Raw genomic sequence first — 13,018 nt, 5'->3', positions numbered from 1 at the left:
TGGGTGCTCCTCTCCCAAGCGGGCATCTGCTTGCCTGAGACACCTCTGGCCAGGAAAGCTGGCAGAGGACCGTGTCCGCAGGCAGCAGAGGACCGTGTCCGCAGGCAGCAGAGTGGGGAGATATGAGCATTTGCCCCACGAGGCTCTTCTCCATCCCCAGCTAAAGTGGCTGCATGGGCAGCAGTGCTGATAATGAGGTGACGATACTAACCTTCCTGACCCCCACCATGCCCCAGCCACTGAGGCTCCCTACTCCACAGCTTCCGGGAAGTGCAGCGGCACTTTCCTGGAGGAGGGTTTTGGCAGTGAAACTGCAAGGATGCTACTTGTCCCTTTCAGTATGAAGGACGGACCTCGTGTCTGGCATCAGGTTGTGGAATTGATGATCTGTAGGACATAGCCTTGCCCTTCCATGGCGAACGGAAGCCCCTGAAGTTCTAGGAGGGAAGGCATGGCTCTCTCAGCCTGCGGGGAGATCGGTCTTATCAGCCTCTTTTCTTTTTAGGATTTTATTGATTTATTTAAGAGAGACAATGAGAGATAGAGAGTACGAGAACAAAGAGGGTCACAGGGTGAAGCCGACTCCCGCTGAGCAGGGAGCCCGACGTGGGACTCGACCCGGGACTCCAGCACCACGACCCGAGGCGAAGGCAGGTGCTTAACCAACTGAGCCACCCAGGCGCCCTTCTTTTCAGCTTCTTGGTCTTTAAATGCTGGGGTACCCGCCTGCTGGCCCCTGGCTCTGCTTGTTTGGCTCAGATGAACGTGTGACTTCATAATCCGCAGCGGGTGCGGGACAGGTCCCATGTTGGCGCATGGTCTGAAGGGGTCCTAGGCTGGGCCATTTCAGGGCAACGCAGGGTAGGCCTCTATGTTTGTTCCTTTTGGTAAGGTGTTGCCGGGGATGTAAAATTAGGGGGAAGAGGTGGGACCAGTGTCCCCCAACTCTTAGCAACTCCCGCCATCACTCGAGCAATGGCGTGACTTGAAGCCCGGCCTGGAGAAAAGGGCAAGGCAGCACGGGCGGATGCTTTGGGAGATCAGGGAGCCCCGGATGTCGGGAGTCAATTGGACGTGAGGGCATCAGGTCTAGTGTCCTCAAAAGGAAGGCATGGAGCCGGACAGTTCAGACAAAATCACGCTACCGTCCCGTTTGACCGCTCAGAGAAGACCACGATAGCATTCAGTCGAACAGCCTCTACAGGGGTCAGTGATGCAGCACGACCTGAAACAAAGGAACTAACCATGAAACATTGGTCGCTGTCACAAGCTCAGGCTCTCAGTCTCCAGATGTCAGCCCACAAGACCCATCAGCACGGGAGATGGGAGCATGATCCAAGCTGTGACTATAGACACCTTGGCAGCGAATCCATAGGGGGCCCACTCTCAAGGTTCTGGAAAGAGCTCAAAAGAACCCCCAAGTCTGAATGGAGACCTGGCAGCCCTCTCGGGGAGCTTTGTACTCTGGCTCAATAAACTTTGCCTGGCTGCCCAGCGCACTTCTTCTGGTCTACCTCTTCCTTCCTCCAAGCGGCACGGCCAAGAACCCACGCACTAAGGGAACAAAACTCCTGTAACCCTGAGTGCTTTACCGCATCTACGTTGAACACACCTTCTTCGGGGCTCTCCCCACTCACAGTTGCAGTGAACACCTTAGCCTGGGCGGACTCAGGTCGGCCGATAACAGGGACATGGTTGGCGCAAGGTGCGAGGGCCCTGCTCCCAGCTGTCCGTCATGACTCTATGGAAGGGCACCCTGCATCTTCCAAGATATAGCTCTGTGCCTGCTCAGCCGAGGAACGCAAACGGATGCCTGCTTGGACGCATTTGTGTTTGCGGCCCCATAGGCATTGCAGAGTATTACATACGCAAATCCTGTTCTGTTGTTTGTTATGCGTGTACTTTACAGGGATGCCTAATTTCAGGCAGGCACCTTGACTTAACGGACTCCTGTACATGCTTCCTTTTGGCCCGCTGGGCTCCCCTTAGTATAGAGGCCCGCCTCTCACCTCCATCCCACCCATCTCACCAGGCCTCCCGACCCATGGGCTCATCCTCCCATTCCTACTCCTTATATCTGCTGAATATTTTCTGGGTCATTGGTGCCGAACATCGACTGCATGTTACATGAGTTTTTTCTCTGAACCTGTCGAACGTATCACGCAGTGACTTCTGGCCTCCGCGCATCGGAAGGGGAAGCAGGCTCTTCCTCTCCCCGAGGATCCCGGTGTGTGGTGGGTCAGTCCCAACTCTGTAGGCTGCCGAGAGAAGCATCTTTGCCTCGCTGGCCCAGTGTCCTTGGCGTCTCCTTGGAGCATGCCTTCTGCTAGGAGCGCATTGGGCTCCTTGGATGTGCAGAGTCAGCGTTGTCAAGTAACTTGCAAAGCCCTGTCGTGTTAGGTCCTCGTGAACTTGCTGCATGAATAACTCCCTCCCACCTCTCTCTGGCGTTCCCGACTCGTGCCTGTCCGCGGTGGGCATGAGAGTTTCCCGCAGACCTCTGTGGAGCCCTTCACTTCATCTCTTTGGGGCTTTGCCTCTCCATCTCACCCCGCATGACCTCGTGGGATCTGTCTGCAGGTCCACGGGTGCTTTCAGATATCCTCTTGACGTCCAGAAGGGAATGTTTTCTTTCAGGCTGTGTGCTTTGCAATATAGAGAATTCATCCTCCCTCCCTGCCTCCGCCCGTCCTCGCTCCCTCCCTCTCTCCCTCCCCCTCCCTCCCTGTCCCCAGGCCTCCCTCCCCCTCTGCCCTCCTCTCTCCGTCGCACCACCTCCTCTTGCTCCCTGTTCCTCTCCCTCTGACCACCCTCTCTCTTCTCCTTCTCTGCACCGCTCCCGCTCTTCCCCCTCTCCCTCTCGAGCACCCCACCCCCCGGTTGTCTCAATCTCCAAGGATGTGCTGTTTTTGGTGCACTATTTCTTCGGTACCCTCCCTTTAGTGCCCTGGGCTAGTATACAAGAGCTAATTCAGTTTGGACTGTATCAGTAAATCCACAGTCTGGACTGTGTCAGGGACAGTTTCAGAAAATTGTGCTTCTCCCCCTCAAACACCTGGGCGTTGTTATCCCAGCAAGGTCCCTGGTTTGCATTGAGAGTAGAGTGACCCAGCCCTTCCTGGCTGAGAACAAGGGACTCTAACAGTGCATTTGCAGAAACACCAGGGACTGCTGGCCTCCCAACCTCCTAAGCTCCTGCTCATTCTTCCCACCTGCTCAAACCTGGGGAGTCCCTTGGCTGCCAGGACCTCTGAGGCTGCCTGCACTCAACCGGGCAATGCCAAGGGCCTGATTCCTCTCTGTTCCTACGTGCCTCTAGCCTGTGCATGTGGCCGGCAAGCAGTCACTGCTTTGGATGGCTCAATATGCTCTGTCCCACTGTCACAGCTGTGTTTGCTTGTGTGTTTGCCTGAGGCCCCTTAGCTTTGAGGGGCCTCCTGTGCCCAGGAGGGGCCACCTGGCTCACCTGGAGCACGACAGCACACCCACGATGCTGGGTCACTCCTCGCTCTCCTTCTGTAGCACATGCCGGTGAGATTTCTTGATCCAAATTAGATCCTGAATCACCCCAAGATATCAGCCGTGATGGGTGACCAGGACAGTGACATGCTCAACTACTTCACCAATTTGGAGGTCAGTCCTGGGTGACGGAGGCGGGGGGTGGCCTGTTGGGAGAGGGGTTTGTGCATGAAAGGGCCCGGGATAGTGGTTCAAAGCGGCAGCCAGGCAAGCGGCTCGGGATAGGTAGAGGACACGTTCCCACGTGCCCTCCACTTTCTTCGGTGGCATGGGTGGAGGAATTGTGCCATCCCACGTACCGCTACAGGTTGATGTTTTTCTTTTGGAACATCCCAACTTCCAGAACAAAGTGATCATTAAGGAGTATCACCTTAGCATTGCCGGTAAGAGTAGGCTTGAGCTTTGAGGATGCTGGGGGTGGGCAGGGGGGGCTTTAGGGAGCGGGAGGGGAGGTGAGCGGTGTGCCCCCGGGTTGGCCAGGCCCAGGACCCTGCCCAGGAGGGAGAGAGGCTGGGAGTTTGACAGGGAGAGGGGGCGAATGGCGTGGGTAATAGGCCGTAGACAGTCGATTCTAAATTTTCCTTTCCTGCAGGATATAAGGTGTCTCGTTCCACTCCAGTCCAGTGGTTCTGGGACTCTGAACGTGGAGCTGCCAGGCACAGGCACGACACCAACAGCCTTAACTTCTTCAACTGGTTGTGTGACCCTGCTACCCAGGGTCTCACAGGATCGCTGTGGTGGGGCCCCTGTGTGCTTCGTCAGCCAGGATGATACCCGAGCCCCAGCTCCTTGTGTCAGGGCCCGGGCCCCATGCTCAGCTCACCTCTTTCCCCTAACAGGTCATCATCGAGGACCTGTGGCCCAATCCCCTGCAGTACTACCCGAGGCAGGAAGGCAGCCCAAGGGAACTAACTGAGAGGAGGGCCTGTCGGTGAGGAGCCAGGGGCACTGGGTCCTGATGTGTATGTGTGGCAGGTGCCGGGGAACAGGCAGGTTGGCACCGGGGAAACTGAGGCTCAGGGGAGCCTAGGACCCAGCTTGCCCAGGGAGGGGGAGGCAGGGTGAAAAGCGACCTGGGGAAACTCAGGGTATACATCCAGGCGGGTGCGTCCATGCGGGCAATTTCCTGCCCCCTTGGCTGGCAGCTGGAATGTCCCAGTTCATTCGGGAGAACCCAGACTTTTCCAGCCTGTTTCTCTGAACTCTCACCCGTGACTGTCGACCCTCTCTCAGGCCTCCTGCCAATCTTTGATTTGGGGATATCCTGCCATTCTTTCGGAGTGGGGCTCTTGTTCCATTCCTGCTCCGGTGCAAAGAATCCCGGACTACACTCCATGTTCCCGACCATCCCGTAGCCTCCCTCAGCCACAGGGCCATTCTTGGGAATGGCACAGGGCCTTGTGCAGGAGGCTCATGAGGCTCTAGCTGAGTTGGAGGAGGGATCCCACGAGGACAGAGGACACCCTCAACACCGCCTTGGCTATCCTTGGTATTATGCAATTTCAAGAATCCCTAACGTGTGTGTGTGTGTGTGTGTGTGTGTGTGTGTGTGTGTGTGTGTGTGTGTGTCGGGGGCATGGCAGCTGTGTGGATGTATATACCACAGAACATCCGAATCTGACCAACAAGAAGTAGTCGAGGAGGCGTCCACGGCTGTGAGAGATGGGTGGATGAATTTACGTGGTGCTCTGCCTGCACAGGACAGAATTGGGGGAAAGGATCACCAGTGGCAGCTCTGGACAGTATGCAGCACCTATCTGGGGATGGTGAGAGAGGCATAAACAAGTAAAGAACTCTTTGCGTCTGTGTGTGCGTTTGTACTTGGCTCAGGACCTGGTGAGGAGGCAGTCAGCCTAGTGGGACCCTCCAACCCATAGCCTGTGGGATTCCATGTGTGGCGGTGATGTTCAGCATGGGGGCAGGGCAGGGGAGGGCAGGGCTTGCCATGCGGACAGAGCACTGCCCATCCTAGACAGGGTCTAGGCGGAGGTCAGAAAAAGCCAGACCTCTCTTCATGGGAGCCTTGTCCTTTAGGGTAGGGCACACAGGCCGGGAAGGGTCCTGGCTAGCGGGACCCAAGGCCTGGTTGCTCCAGGTACTGCCGCATTGACACGGCTTGCAGAACTTGGCCCAGTAGCCTTACACCTGGAAGCATGCCCCACACTTCTGTGATCGGGTCCCATGCATTCGTCCGATCAGGAGCACTGCAAAACCCACATGTCCCAGGAGAAGTAAGGAGGAGTCCATTCCTTGTGCTCCCTTTGGACCCATGCACTCCTGCACTGCACCACCTACCCACAGGGAACAGTTTCAAGCATGTGTAAGAAAACGCAGGTGTGAGTTTTGGACACTGTGGATTTGTGAGTGGGCTCTGTGCAAGGGAGTGGCATGCCCAGGTACAAGATCGGTTATGTTTGTGCGCATGTGGGTGTGTGTATGTGTGCTTGTGCGTGTGGCCACCTGAGCATGCCTCCTTGCCGGGGATCGTGTGTGTTTGTGAAGTGTGTGTGAGTTTGCATGCACACGTGTGTGTGTGGCAAGATTGAATGCGTGTGGACTGGAGAGCATGTGTCTTGGTGTGTGTTTTGAGAGTGTGTGTTTCCAGGGTTTTGATTGCGTGTGTTTCCGAGGCCACGTGTGTCTTCCAGTGTGTAGGGTCTCTGCTGGTTTATGTGCTGCATTTGCATGTTTGTATGCCCACTTATTTGTAGATGTCTGTGTCCAAATGTGCATGCTTGTGTGCCATAGACCTTGTGAGTTGGTGTGTGTTGCCTGGGTGTTTGCACACAAATGGGTGTTGTGTGTGTGTGTGTATGCGTGTGGGCCCAAATGCAAACACCCATGTGCGGGCATCAAGTGTGTTCATATTTCATGCGAATGCATGTTTGCATGCATCGCATGTTTGTATGTGTGTGGCCAAGTATGTTTTTCTGTGTGTCGGTGACAGTGTGTACTTCCCAGTGTTGTGTGTGTGTGTGTGTATTTCATGTGCACCTCTGTGTGTGTTCCCGGCAAGTGTGCCTGACTGTGTACTGGAGATGAAATGTTTTGGGTGTGTGTTGCCTGAGTGTGTCTTTGCCCATGCGCGGGGTGGACTGTGTTTGGGTGGCCAAGTGAGCATGCCTGTGTGCTGGGACCATGTGTGTTGCGTGGCGTGTGTGTTTCCCAGTGTACATGAACATGTGTGTGCATGCGAGCAAAAATTTGCCTGGCTTTCTGTGCTATTCCATGGGTTTACTGCGTGTGTGTGTGTTTTCTGGCGCACCTGGGTGTGTGACTTTCTTCTGGGTACGTATGTATGGAAGTGTTCCAGAGACCTTCCATGTGAGTGTTGAATGTATGTGTACTTGCATGCACAAGGTTTTCTGTTGTGTGTCTGTGTGTCTGCAGCCTTTGGTTGACTTTGTGTGTCTGTGAGTGTGAGTGTGAGTGTGCATGAGCACGCCCACGCAGGCTAGCATTCTATAACCACCTGTTCAAGCCTCTGTGTTGGAGATTGTTTGCATGGCTGGTGTGTATGTGTTGCAGTAGCACGTGTGTGTGTATTTGGGTGGTCACGTTTGCACCCCTGGGCGCTGAAGAAACGTGAGGGTGTCTGTGTGCTGCAGGTATGTGTGTTGGCATGAGTTCTTTTGTGTGCGTGTCTGTGGTTATGAGACCAGCCATGTATTCCAGTATACTGATGACCGTCTGTGTTCCTTGAGTATCTCTGTGCTGTACGGGCCCTGTGTGTGTGTCTGTGATTGTGTGTGTGTGTGATGGTGTGTGTGTGTTGTTGCAGGGCCAAATGTGTATACTTCTGTCCTGGTGAACGTTTGTGTATGCTGAGCATGTGAAATAACACGTGCAAAATGTGTGTGTATGTTTGTGTTCGGAAGCTCACCTCACATTCCTGTAAGCCAGAGACTTTGTGTGCGGTGTGTGTAGGCATATGTGTGAGTGTGTGCATGTGTGTGTGTTGGTGTGGCTCAGTGTGAGTTCCTGTGTGACTTAAACTGTGTATTGTGTCCTGTGTGGGGATCCAGAGGGCAGGTGTGTGTGTGAGTGTGTCTGGGTGAGAGCCAGTTGTATATGCATGTGTGCCTAAGACCATGTGTATTTGTTACGTGTGTGTGTGCGTGAGTTCCTGGGTGGAGGTTGCTGTGTGTGATAGTGCCAGGTCATGTGTGTATGGCTGTGCCAGAGAACTTCTGTCAGTGTTGTGCGAGTGTTGGCAGTGCAGGTGTCTGAGTTTGCATGGGCAAGTGCGCATGCCTGTGTGCAGAACGCGTGTGTTTGTGTGTGATGTGTACTGAGAATGTGTGCATGCACAGGTGTGCGTGCAAGTGGGTGTTTGCAGCCACATGCATTTGTGAGGGGGGCAGACTGTGTGTGTATGTGTCTGTGTGTGCACGTGTGATAGAGAGAGAGAGGTGCCTTCTGCATGGGTTTGTGTATGTGTGCGTGCGTGCGGCCATCTTCAATCCCATGTGTCAAGCCAGGGTGCGTGGGTGTGTGCCATGTGCGTGTGTTTGCATGATCTCATGTGTGTGCTGCAGGCCTCTGTGTTTCCAGGCACGTGTGAGTGTGAGTGTGTGTGGCCAATGGCACATGCCTGTGTGTCGACACCATAAGCATGTGTGTCTTGTGTCCAAGCATTTGCATGTGCACATGTGTGTATGAGAGTGTGTGTAGGCCCTGGTCAGTGAATGAGAGGGACTGAGGTATTTCCGGCTCTACCGATGATGGAGAAATTGGCAAGAGGCCGAGGGCAGCCACAACCTTCCAGACACACAGGCCTCGTGTGCATTCCGTGGTTCTTCAGGGGTCTGACAAGGCTGTGGAGGAAGAGGGGGAGGAGGGTGTAGAGGCTGAGCAGGAACAGGGCGAGGAGGAGGAGGATGTGGACAGGGAGGAGGAGGGGGAGGCTGAGGATGCTGAGAAGGAGGAGGCTGAGGAGGTTGAGGAGGAGCCAAAGGGGGAAGAGAAGACTGAGGAAGAGGAGGAGGTGGAGGGTCACGAAGAGGCTGAGGAAGAGGAGGGGGAGGAACGGGCTGAGGAGCAGGCTGTTGCGGAAGAGGCTGAGGTGGAGGAGGCTAAGGAGGAGCTTGTTGGAGAGGAGGTGGCTGAGGAAGAGGAGGCTGGGGAGTGCGAGGAGCCTGAGGAGGGAGAGGAGGCTGAAGAGGCTGAGGAGGAGGCTGAGCACGAGGACCAGAGGGAGGAGGGCCAGAAGGAGGAAGAAGGGGCGCAGGAGCTGCAGGAGAAGCAGAAAAGGGGAAGAACAGCCAGAGGGGCGGCGGGGTCCGATCCCGTCCTCGCTCGAGGCTCTAGAGGCCCTGCAGTCAGAGCTGGAGCGCATGAAGAAACAAGCCAGCAGGTCCTACTCTCGGCTCAGGCTCAGGTTTTGTCGGAGGCGGCAGCGTCCCCTGGAACACCGAAGTGCCCTTATCCGGGGCATCCCTGGCTTCTGGGCCAAGGCTGTATCCTTGACGCTGTCATGGAGGGACCCCGATGTGCCCGGGCTAGAGCAAGAGGAACCGACGGGAGGGGGCTGTTGGTTATAAAAATACATCGGTAAGTGAGCACCCCACCCGCAGACACACCCCCAGCCCCGCTGGGGTTTGGTGGCCATGCTCATGCCCTGGTGATCCCGACAGCCTCAACATCCTCGCTCAGGGTGGGGTGGGGGCTGGGGGTTTCAGGGTGCACTTGATGTTGCACGAGGCACTTGAATTCCAGTGGAGGAGTAGGAGGAAGTTCCCAGCTCAGAATAAGGCATTAGGAGCGGCAGCAGGGCATCTTCCCACAAAACGGCTCCAACCCAAGCCCCGGGTCCGCTCAGGGTAATGCAGCAGGTGAGCGGCTGTGAGTGCCCACCTGGTAAGCCTAAGGCCAGAATGTGTGCTTGGCCGGAGATGAGCCGGTTGTGTCTGACTGTCAGCACAAGAGGCTGAATTGGGGAGGGGTGCGTGGGGTGGAAGGGGTGTCTCTGAGGATGCACGGCCCACTGTGTGAGTGCGGAGACCTGCAGCATCCCATGAGGGGGCCCAGGGGGCATTAACGCAGCCCGTGCGGATTGAGTATGACCCGGGGGAGCAGAGGGGAACCAGCGCCTGTCTGCTGTCCAGACTTGCTCTGTTGTTGTAGAACTTTCATCTCAAGCCCTCGGAGGGTCCTTGACTTACAGCAGTTTGTGAACCACCCCCAGATGTCAGCCGTGATCAGGAAGCAAGATGAAGGCCTCCTTGGATAAATGACAGATTTCAGGGTCTGTAGGGACGACTGAGCCCGGAGCGGGGGATGGGAGAGGGGAGCGTTCCGAAGGGATCCATCGCCGAAGTCAGGACAGGGAGGTTCTGCTGGACAGAGATTTCACCCCCGTCCCCCCACTCTGCCACCCGGCAGGTAGAGGAACTCAACGTTCCCAGTGATTGCCACAAGATCCTCCTCTTCTTTCACCAGAACCCCTACTTCTGGAATGAAGTTGTTGTGAAGGAGTATGTCCTCAGCACTGATGTTAACAAGCTGCCACCAGGATGGGTGGCCACAGGTCCAGGAGGGAGGGCCAAACCCGATTCTTTACCCAGTGCCTTCTCCCATTCTCATCTTCCGGCAGGGTACGGGCCGTCCCATTCCATGCCCATCGAGTAGCACCAGGATTATGAATGGGAGGCCTACAGTCGCAGGCACCACAACACTAGTCTTAAATTCTTCAACTGGTTCTCTGACCACAGCTTTGCCGGGTCTAGCGAGATTGCTGAGGTGGGGCCCTGTGACAAACAGTGGATAGGACCCCGCTGGGTTCCCGGCTGCTTGGGATGGGCCTCTGAGCCCTGCCCGTTTCCCCTGCCAGATCATCATGGACTATCTGTGGCACAACCCCCTGCAGATCTACGTGAGGAAGAAGGCCCCAGGAGAGGGAACCGAGAGGAAGAGGCCCCAGGTGAGGGGCCCACAGTGTGGGTGCTGAAATGTGCGCCATGGGTTCCTTGGGACCTGGGCTTCACCAGTGGAGACCCTGAGGCACCGAGGAACTGTCCGCCGCAGGGACCCTTGGTCAAAAGGGCATCAGCATGAGACAAGGAGCCTGGACAATTGCAGGGCCAAAAGACTACTAATGGGGAAGCTTGAGGCAGGCCGGGCTAGGCAGCATCCATGAGCAGAGTCAGAGAGGCAAACCTGGGTCGGCAGCTGCACTTGTGGAAATTGTCTTTCCGGAGCCATGAACCCCAACCTCAGGTCTCCTAGCACCGCCTTTCACCTGGGCCCACTGAAGTTGTCGCCTGCCACGCTTGGCACAGACAACTGGGTGTCCTGGCACAAAGGCTCACCCCGCCGCCCCGTCACCTGTCTGTGTTGGTCTGGACACCATAGTTGACCCCTTCATTTCCATAGGAAGCTCCATTCCCCCCGCCCCCAGCCGCGCCGAGAGCACTGGCCAGGGTGCACAGATTAGTTGAATACGTGGGTGGAGGAAAGGTAAGGCGATCACAGTCAGCGGCAGGCAGTGTCATGGGAGAGTGACCGCGGTTCCCGTAGAGGGCCTTCAAACAATGAAGCAACCTATGGCCCGGAGAGTGTACACACGTGTCTGCTCCTCTGTGCCTGTGTGCATGTGTGTCTGTCTGCATGTATGAGTTTCTGTCCCTCCCAGGGAGCGTCATGAATATGAGATGAATATGAGGGAGCATCTTATTCGACTGAAGCCAGTCCAAAACCTTCAGATGGAGCCAAATGGTCGGGCCGTTTCCTCTGTGTGGGAAGTAACTGAAGACCAGAGCCGGGGCGAAGCATAGGGCAGATTGAGGGTCCAGGAGACCTGGGAAAATATTAAAACTTTGATAAACAAAGTCAAGTGTCCGTGTGTGTGTCTCTGTCTGTGTGTGTAAGTGTGCGCGGGTGCTCGGGTACGTGCACTCCCGTTTGTGGCAGGGGTCGGCAGAGTGCCTAAGCACTTCAGCCTTGTGTGGGTGTTTGACTCTTCTGCCTGGGCATCGCCAGCTGATGGAATGACTTGGATTGTATGCTTGACCAGAGGGCTAGGGCACACACACTCGGGGTTTGCATCCCAGGGGCCAGAGGTCCTTCCCCTTGGGGTGTGGGGTGCTGGGCATGAAGAGGAAATGAGACCAAGGCCAGCTACCTGGGGCTCATCTCTTCCCTGGGGAAATGAGGAAGTTCAAGGAAAGGGAGTGGCGAGCCGGGGCCGAATATGTCCGGGACCAAGGTTCACTGGATGGCGATGACAGTCGTCCAGGGATGCTCCCTGGTGGGTGTCCTCAGACATATCCACTGCACACACTACGGGGGAGGCGGGGGGAGAACCTAAGATTCATTACACAGTTGAACCCAGCGCTAGTGCTCTTCATGCCCTAGGAATGTGCACAGTCTCTTGCTGACATGGTTGGACTCTCAGGACCAGCCACAATAATAGCGAGGGTGGGTCAGGGCATATGGAGGGACGGTGGGTGAGGCGACAGAGGGAGGTGGGAAGGTAGGAAAGATGACACTCATTCAGGCACAGGAGCCAGTCAAGGCTTTAATTTGGGGGGAGGACTGACAGACACACACACAACACACACAGATACTCTCAGATGCACACTCAGGTGCACAATCACTCACAAACCAACAAACACACTCATTCAGGCACTCCCACACACTGACATGCACACTCACTCTCAGTCACCCCCCACACACTCCTTCAGTCACTCACAGCCACTGACACACGCCCACTCGGTCCCTCGCTCATGCACACACTCACTCAACCACCCACCCACAGGCTCCTTCACTCACATGTCCTGACATCACACACTGATGCACCCACACTTCCCCAGGATCCCTAGGCCCCTCTTTCCCTAAGTCCCTAGTTTTGGGTCCGCCACGGTGCAGGGAGTCAGAAGGGAGGGACAGGGATAGACGGTTGCTAAGTGTAAGTGTAAGAGCTGGGCCAACCTCGCCTGTGCTGTCTGTCCCATGATGACTCTGGGGCTGATATCCCTAAGCCTTCTGGGCGTAGGTCCATGGAAAGACCAGGAGCATACAGAGTACCTGTTGCAATCTGCGCCTGGAAGGCGGTGAGTTGAGCCCCTGGGGTGCTCCTCCCCCAGGCGGGTGTCTGTTTGCCTGAGACGCCTGGGTCTAGGGATGCTGGCAGAGGACTGAATCTGCTGCAGCAGAGTGGGGAGATGTCAGCGTTTGCCACAAGAGGCCCTTCTCCATCCCCAGCTGAAGTGGTTGCACTGGCAGTAGCCCTGAGGCTGATGCGCATACTAACCTTCTGCCCCCCAGCTCCACCCGGGAGGCTCCGCCCTCCACAACTTCTGGGAAGTGCACCGGTGCCACGGCCCGCGTGCAAGGTCGAACAGGGGTGAGGGTAAGAGAATGAAACATAAAAGTATGGGAACAGGAGGGTTGCCCACGGGGATGCCGCGAGCAACAACTTTATTCTTACTTACACACTTTTTATAAGTTCAGGTTAGATAACAGTAGGACATAAACAAGTTCCACAGTTTTCTCCCTG

Source organism: Eumetopias jubatus, unplaced genomic scaffold, assembly GCF_037043125.1.
Source record: "Eumetopias jubatus isolate StellerSeaLion01/CBP00866 unplaced genomic scaffold, mEumJub1_p1.0 scaffold_105, whole genome shotgun sequence".
Lineage (NCBI taxonomy): Eukaryota > Metazoa > Chordata > Mammalia > Carnivora > Otariidae > Eumetopias > Eumetopias jubatus.
The sequence above is the reverse complement of the archived record's forward strand: the minus strand, read 5'-3'. Positions refer to the sequence as shown.